Source organism: Hylobates moloch, unplaced genomic scaffold, assembly GCF_009828535.3.
Source record: "Hylobates moloch isolate HMO894 unplaced genomic scaffold, HMol_V3 SCAFFOLD_1, whole genome shotgun sequence".
Lineage (NCBI taxonomy): Eukaryota > Metazoa > Chordata > Mammalia > Primates > Hylobatidae > Hylobates > Hylobates moloch.
In genome coordinates, this window is record NW_026652276.1 from 28,721,518 (window position 1) to 28,730,193 (window position 8,676).

An 8,676-nucleotide genomic window follows, 5' to 3' on the forward strand; every position below is an offset into this window, starting at 1 on the left:
TATAAATTAATTAGTCACAAGCAGATGATTGTAAAGTTTTCATAACATTTGTAGAAGAAAAATAATTTGTATTTACAAGAATATCACAGGAACTTTAGAGAAAGGGTTCCTGAGACGAGGATGGTACAGTTATGCTGACAGCTATGAAGGCTCCAATTTTCCCTACTTTAACTACAAACTATGAAAACTGACATCCTATCAATATTCCCTAGCGTTACTCTTGCATTTTCAGCACAATGTTATTTTTAAATTCTTTAATAATTCCAATATCCAGACAAAGTTTACTTATGTAAATCTACCCATTCATTACCATTTTTTCATATTTACATACTTTAAACAGTCAATGCTTTGGAATCTTTTTTTGTTTTTTACATAGAAACATTTGAAACATTAAAAAAGAAATAAAATATAAAATATTCAGATGAGTGAACTTAGCAGCCAGGGAACATTTGAATAAGGATGATTGTTCCCAGAGACTGAGACAGTTGAAAATTATTGCTGGTTGATCACGAATTTTTAATAAACATCCCAGAAAATCCAATGGCTACTCGATTATAAACTTGAATTTAGAGGGAAATACATATTCTATTTTCTAAGAAAGCTTCAGTCATGAAAAACTGCCTCTCTTTAGTAAGATTACTCACAATTTTGGCTTCTGAGAGTGAAAAGTAATGTGGAAAGTGTGTCTGAGACACTGTCTTTCTACCTGACCTTACTGTGAAGGACACTCAGCTAATTGCCCTCTACCACTCAAAGCACTCCCATACCACTGTTACCCATATAGTTATGCCTAAGCTCTGCTGATACCACCCACATGAAGGCATCTATTTCTTGGTGTGATGAGCGGGCACAAGATAAAGTCTTAAATTAGGCGCAATTCCATGATTTTTGCTAGTTTTCCAGTGCTGAGACTATTAGAACAATGACAGCTAACACATACTGGATGCTGTATCTGGAATGTTTTATTTGATCCCACAATAATCCTTTGAAGCAGTTGCTGAGGGAGCAGTGAGAAAACTCAGATGCAGACAGAATACACGTCCTGCACAAACTACCTTGTTTAAGCAGTGCTGACTAAGTTGTCTTCACTCCTAGGGCAAGCAATTGTCTCTGATGCTAGAGGATTAGCCTGGTAGTGAAGCTCACCAATATCCCTCCTCACGCTTTCCATCTTAGAAACACTTTTCCTCTTACTTTTGGTCTCTGCATACAGTAGAGAAAACCGCTCCCTTGGAAATAACCTGTTCCTTTGGGGTTAGGATGTTCTATCACATTAATCTACACTAAACTCTAAACAAATAAGAGAGTGGTGATTCAGTTTTTCTCCCTCTCAAGAAATTATCTCTTTTCTTCTTAAAAAACATATTTCCCATTTTTCATTTGGCTTTTCAAATATATTTTGCTATAAAGTATGTATAGTAGGCCACCAATTGTGTAAAGCAAAGTAATATGCATGCTTGTATAGTCTTGAATACTTTTTTCTTTTTCTTTTTTATTTTGAGACAGAGTCTCACTCCATTGCCCAGGCTGGAGTGCCGTGGTGCGATCTCTGCTCACTGCAACCTCCTCCTCCCAGGTTCAAGCAATTCTCCTGTCTCAGCCTCTCAAGTAGCTGGGACTACAGGTGCATGCTACCACGCACAGCTAATTTTTTGTATCTTTAGTAAAGACGGGGTTTCACCGTGTTGGTCAGGCTGATCTCAAACTACTGACCTTGTGATCCACCCACGTTGGCCTCCGAAAGTTCTGGGATTGAAGGCGTGAGCCACCGCATCCACCCCTTTCTTTCTTTTTTTTTTTTGAGACGGAGTCTCGGAGTCTCGCTCTGTCGCCCAGGCTGGAGTGCAGTGGCGCGATCTCGGCTCACTGCAAGCTCCGCCTCCCGGGTTCACGCCATTCTCCTGCCTCAGCCTCCGGAGTAGCTGGGACTACAGGCGCCCTCCACCGCGCCCGGCTAATTTTTTGTATTTTTTTAGTAGAGACGGGGTTTCACCATGGTCTCGATCTCCTGACCTCGTGATCCACCCGCCTCGGCCTCCCAAAGTGCTGGGATTACAGGCGTGAGCCACTGCGCCCGGCCACCCCTTTCTTTCTAATTGAAGCTGATCACAGTGGAAGGGTCACGAATGTAGCACACACTCTGCAGGAAATGCTCCTCCTCAAATTTTCTGTCTCTGGATTACCTTAACCCAAATTATTGTTGATTATTAAAACTTCTCTTACACACATACTAAAATATTTACCATTTAGAGTTTTATAATTAGATCAGGTTTTAAAATGTTAAAAATTTAAATGTAACACAGTTAAAGTTTCAGAGAGAATTCTGAAATACTCTTGTAGAAAAACTTGTCTTCTTGTTTTCTTACTGTTAGTATACATGGATGCATTTCTCCAAAGTAACAAAAAATCATTACCTTTTAAAAAGCAAATGCTTAGATTGTAGTGATTGACCAACATTAATTAACATAAGTGTAAAAATTATTTACACCTTTAGCAGAACTCTTTTTGTACCTACCATTCTTTGGAGCAGCAATGAAACTCCAAAACTGTAATAAGGGAAGACATGTATCTTTTCAATAGTGTCACATTTCTAAATCAACTGTTATATCACTGAAGGTAAGCATCAATGAGTCAGCATAATTTTTCCTGCTTTGTGATCTTTGGCATAGTCACAGTATTCAGAATGTCTGGTGTAGAACAATGGCTGCAGCTAAAGGTGAGGATCAACAATCAAGCAGGAATTATATGTGGAAGTCACTGCAAGCCATATTTAGGCACTACATATAGACCTTATCCTAAAATCAATAGGAAGCCACTGAAGTACTTAATTTACAGATTAAAATGGCCAAATACCAGGGGTCATAACAGTAAAAAAAATTATTCATAACTTATACTTTGAATTAAAAACATAATTACATATAAATGTATATACATATATACATATATTTGTGATTATGTGTTTATTAAATGCAGTCTTTTTCATTTCTTTTTTGTTTGCTTCATTCTTCCACATCTTCTTACCCTTCCCCCCACATCAACTCATTCCCTGCAAAGTCAATTGTTTTGAAAATATGATACATGTTCTATATTTTTCTCCATGCTCCTTTGCAGCTCACCATGGCTCCTAAATATCACTTCATGTTCTTGCTAAGTAGGCTAGATTGCAAGGCTTATCAGTTTTCTCACACCAAGCAGTTTCTCTTGTCACATTTGTAACAACACAGGTCAAGGAGACCACGTTTTGACTCCCTATCACAACTTGACTACCTATTGGGTAATTTTTTGCTCCCAGCAAGAGGGGGACTAGCTTCTTTGCTGCATACTGTGGTTTTTTGTTTGCTCAAAAAGTACAGGACTCTTGGCTGTATCCATTCTATAATGCAACCCTCTTCTTCTGCAGATGTCAAGTGGCTTTCCATGTCACCCCTGTAAGACTCCAGGACAAAGGGAACTATTACAAATATGAAAGTGATCATTCTGTTTTCTGTGGCATGAGTAATAAAGCTCTTAGTTTCTGACCCAGGAGTCTCATGTTTTCTATCAACATCTGTAAAACATAGGAAGTCTAACTCGTTAGTTTGCAAATAGAATAAAATCTCAGACCCTTTGCAGTATTGATATTCATATAATTCAAATATGCCTATTCAAATAGAAATAAAGGGCTTCTTGGTTATTTTATGTTTTACAAAAATGGATGACATTATATTAATCTTTTCTCCTCTTGCTTTTCTTACTCAAAAATGCCTTATAGAAAAGCATCTAAGTCAACTTGCATTAATACAGTTTATTTTTGGTGGCTATATTTTATTCTTTGATGTACATATAATGGAATGTATTTAATCTTCCCTGTATAATGCCACCATGAGCACTATCACAATAAAATTCATGTACATGTAATTTTAATTAATGATGCTTTGCTTTTTATAGTAAAGTTTCTGAGAATTACAGAAGAGCTGGATCAAAGTATGTGTTTGTTTTTAATTTCAATGGCTATTGCCAGATTGCTTTCCCAAAAAAACTATAAAACCTCACATTTTTATCTGTAATATATACACATACAGATTTCTCTTTAATTTTTCATTCTTCTTCGGGGATAACCTGCTATTTCAATATTACTTTAGTTTTCATTCCTCAACAGATAGTGAACTACAGTGTCATTTTTATGTTTGTCATTTCAATTTACAATATTGTAAAATGTCTTCTATCTTTTTCCTATTTTCTTTCCTTTTTTTTGTACACTCCAATATTCAGTAGGGAATTCCCAAAACATAGGCTTTCTTCAATTCCTCCAAGTAAAATAACAGATTTTAAGAAATCTACATATATTTCATTTATTCACAAATTTTATACTGACTTTATACACACTGTAAAACTCAGAATTGTTCTCAAAAGCTAGTTACCCATTATTGTAATTACTCTGTGTACATTTTTTTTTTTTTTTTGAGATGGAGTTTCGCTCTAGTTGCCCAGACTGGAGTGCAGTCACGCAATCTCCACACACTGCAACCCCCGCCTCCTGGGTTCAAGCAATTCTCCTGCCTCAGCCTCCTGAGTGGCTGGGATTCCAGGCGTGCACCACCACACCTGGCTAATGTTTGTATTTTTAGTAGAGATGGGGTTTCACCATGTTGACCAGGCTGGTCTCGAACTCCTGACTTCTTGATCCTCCCACCTTGGGCTTCCAAAGTGCTGGGATTACAGGTATGCCACTGCTCCTGGCCTATTTTCTATAATATTCTTGTCAATTTGTAAATATTGATATTAGGCCTTGGCCTATCAATTCTGTTACAAATATTTCTACAATTACCATCTTATTATTGACTTTTTTCTAATATTTTGTGAAAAGAAATAGCTTTCAAATTTCCTGTGGTCAATTGTGGCTATTTTTTAAAAATGTATACTGAGTTTACAATCTTGATTAAGAGTATTTTGTTAAACCTTAGTTTGTGTAAACACATTCCTTGATATTCTTGCAAGGTTCTTGTATTTTATTTTTCCATATTTATGTCTTTAATTCATCTGGAATTCATTTTTGTGTAAAAGACAAAATAGATTCCAATTTTATTTCTTCCAGGTGGATAGACAATAATACCAGAAATGTTTTTAAAATAATTCCTTCCTTCTCATTGACTATCTCATTGTATACATTAAATTTTTAATTTTATGAGATTTGTTTATGAAATATTTGTTCTATTCTTATAATCTATTCGTCTGTTTCTCAACACCAATGCCATATTGATTTGTGTTTAGTGGTTTTCAGTTTTGATATTCTGATAACTGGAAAGTCAAGATCTTTTTCTTGGTCCTAAGCTCTTTCAGGCAATAAACATTAATATTATTTTATACATTTCCCCCTCCTAATGAAACACTTTGGGATTCTAACAATAACTTAATTAAATTATTAATTTTAGAAGAAGTGACTTCCAAATGATAGTAAACCTTCCTAAGACATATTAGGCCTTCCCATTTATTCAATCTTGTTTTATGTCTTTTAATAAGATTTCATATTTTTATATCATGAAATATTTCCATTTCAAACATGTATTAGAATAATAAAAATCACTTACTATATATCTTTTATAGAGATTAAACAAGGATTCTCTCACTTGAGAAAATATATATAACTGCCTGTTATTTTCATGAGTTCCTTGATATAAATCAATTATTTTTGTCCTGTGAAGTATTCTCTACTACTTCATTTCATTTGACTTGTTTAATAGTGACTGGATTTAGCCAGTGTCCTCTAAAAACTATTTTCAGGTAAAATTCTATTTAATTTTTTTTAAACTCATTTCTAATCAATATATCTGGATTGTTCGCTTCCTCTTGATATATTGTGCTATAAAACACCAAATAAATAACAAAGAAACATGGTACATTCAAATAAAGGAATTAACAATTTAAGATCCTGATTGATTCAGGTTTAACCATTTCATACTACCTTCTCTTCCTACAGACCCCTATAGGCTTCCATTCCTCTCTTCCTACTTTCTTCACCTCCCTGTATTTAAATTTCAGATGATTTAAACTCTATATGTGGTTTTTATGGTCTTCAGAAAAAAGAAATAGAGTCAAAAATGTAATAATATTTATTCAATACCTACGTGTTTATTTTATGTACAATGCTCAGTGCTACGCATTAGTTATAAGAGGGAAGTGGGGATTTAAAGATAAACGGTATATGGTTCCTGGTTCCTTGTGTCAGAAAGCTTACATTCTAATGATTATTCTTATCTGAAAAATTACTCCAGGAAGTTACCGCTTTAGTAATATATAGTAACCATAAAATCAGACAAATGTCACCAAAACAATGACGGAGAGGAGAGACACAGCTTGGGTTGAGAACAAAATGAAGACTAACAAGGAAGAAAACAATCCCAAAAATTAAAAGAAGAAAAGTGAATTCTACAATATATAATGACATGCAGCTATATAGAATACATTTTGAAAATAAATTTTAAACTTTATGATATCATAGTTTAGTTTCTATTTAAAACTGTAATACTTATTTTATAATTTCAAAGTCAATTATCTTTCTCTCAAGTGGCTCTGGAAAGTTCTCTAAGTTTAGTGCTCAGACCAGCAGCAGCAAGATCACTTGGAAACTTGATAGAAATGCAAATTTTTAGGTTTATTTCACTAAAATCATTCCTGTATTTTTATTTATATCTGTTTTAAAATAGGAGATAATTCTTCCCAATAGATCTGAAATCTTAGCAAGGAAATAGTTTAAAAACAGAAGGTTATCCAGGAAAATGATAGTTCCATACTTCACAAATAATTATATGCAAATTCAGTGAAACTGTCAGTGATTTAGCAAATATACTAGTTTAACATGCATTTAATCATTCTCAAAATATTTGAAAACACTCGACTATCTAATCATTAAATCAGAATTGTGAATGATAATTTGCAGTTCATCAGCTTACAGTCTAGAATTTTTGAGACCACAGGAAGTATCCATTTATCTTCCTGAGAGTCAAATTTTTAAAAACTTTAAAATTTTTAAATTTTTTAAAATTTTAGATTTTTAAAAATAGTATTTTTCTACTTCATTTCAATTTGATATTTAAATAAATGTGTGAGCATAAACAATATGTGGTAGTAAAAGGCAAATGTACTTAAGTAAAACAAAAAATGGAGTATGACATCACCAAATGGGAATTAGTGGTTGGTTTTGTAGAAGTTAGTATGCTGTTTTATTTATTTTAAAATATGTTTGTTCTCAAACTATAACAGCAAAGCAGCAAAAGAATTAACAGGCCAGGTGCGGTGGTTCACACCTGTAATCCCAGCACTTTGAGAGGCTGAAGTGGGCGGATCACCTGAGGTCGGGAGTTTGAGACCAGCCTGAACAACATGGAGAAACCCTGTCTCTACTAAAAACACAAAATTAGCCAGGTGTGGTGGTGCATGCCTGTAATCCCAGCTACTCAGGAGGCTGAGGCAGGAGAACCACTTGAACCCCGGAGGCAGAGGTTGTGGTGAGCCAAGGTCGCGCCATTGCACTCCAGCCTGAGCAACAAGAGTGAAACTCCGTCTCAAAAAAAAAAATAGCTAACTTCATTTTTGTTTAAGGGGCCTTTACCTATTCCTGTACATAGGCAAGGATAACTTTAGAGCACTGAGATACTACACAAAAACAACAAAATATAGTTTTTTAAAACTAACCCTGGAATTAAAGGGTAAGTATGTAAACAACTATGATTTGTTAAACATTTATAGGAACACTGTGACTCGATTAAGGACAAAATGATTCCCAACCTCTTTAGAGCCTTGCTGGTGCCCAGATGTCTGTGATCATCAGTCACCTCTTCATCCCAACTCCCTTCTATTCCCCCCACCCTTAACATAAAAAGAGCCTGAAATGTGTACTGACTTATTTTAGGATGCAAGTCCGCCATCTTCTTGGTTTACTGGCTTTCCAAATAAACCTGTTGTTTCTCCCACCAACTCATGTCTCTCGTGTTTAGCTTTTGAGCAGTGAGTAGATGAATCTGGGTTTGGTTACAGTTTTATGGCACCCAGTGTGGGGCTGTGTGCCTTGGGTGTCCTAGCCTGTGGGATTTCCAATGGATGGAGCAATCGGCCACAGCAGTGTCCCAGGAATTACCCATTCACACTATCAGGCAGATCAACAACCAGTCAAGAGTGCCAGTTGCTCCTGGCTAGCTGACACCATGACTGGAATTCCAGAGACATCCCAGCAGCTGCCAATAATGCTTTTGTCTCAGAGATTCTCCCTTCTTTCTTCCTTCTTCTTGGTATCAGCTGCCTGTAAAGCTTTGCTGGTGCCAGGAAAAGAAGTATTGACAGACTCCAATACTGGGTAAGTCACTCCAGTGTGTGCAACCAAGAACTGCCTTGCCTTCCACGTGGGCTTTTCCTCAGAATTCACTGCTTTGTATTTGTATTTGATTGGGGTATCCTGTGGGAGAGGGAAATAGTTGTTGGACTTTAACCCAATCTGAGAACCAGGTCATTTGAATTTGTGTGTTGTTTTTTGTGGGCCCTGGGCTTACACTTCAAAGGCATGCCAGGTTTTCTGGGACTTCAGTGGGTTACGTATTGTGGACTGTTTTGTGCACATTTTAGAACTAATGGACAAATTGCAGTAAGAAAAATTCAGAGCTCAAATTGTCAATCTGCAACTATAAAGTTAAGTAGGGTCTTCTA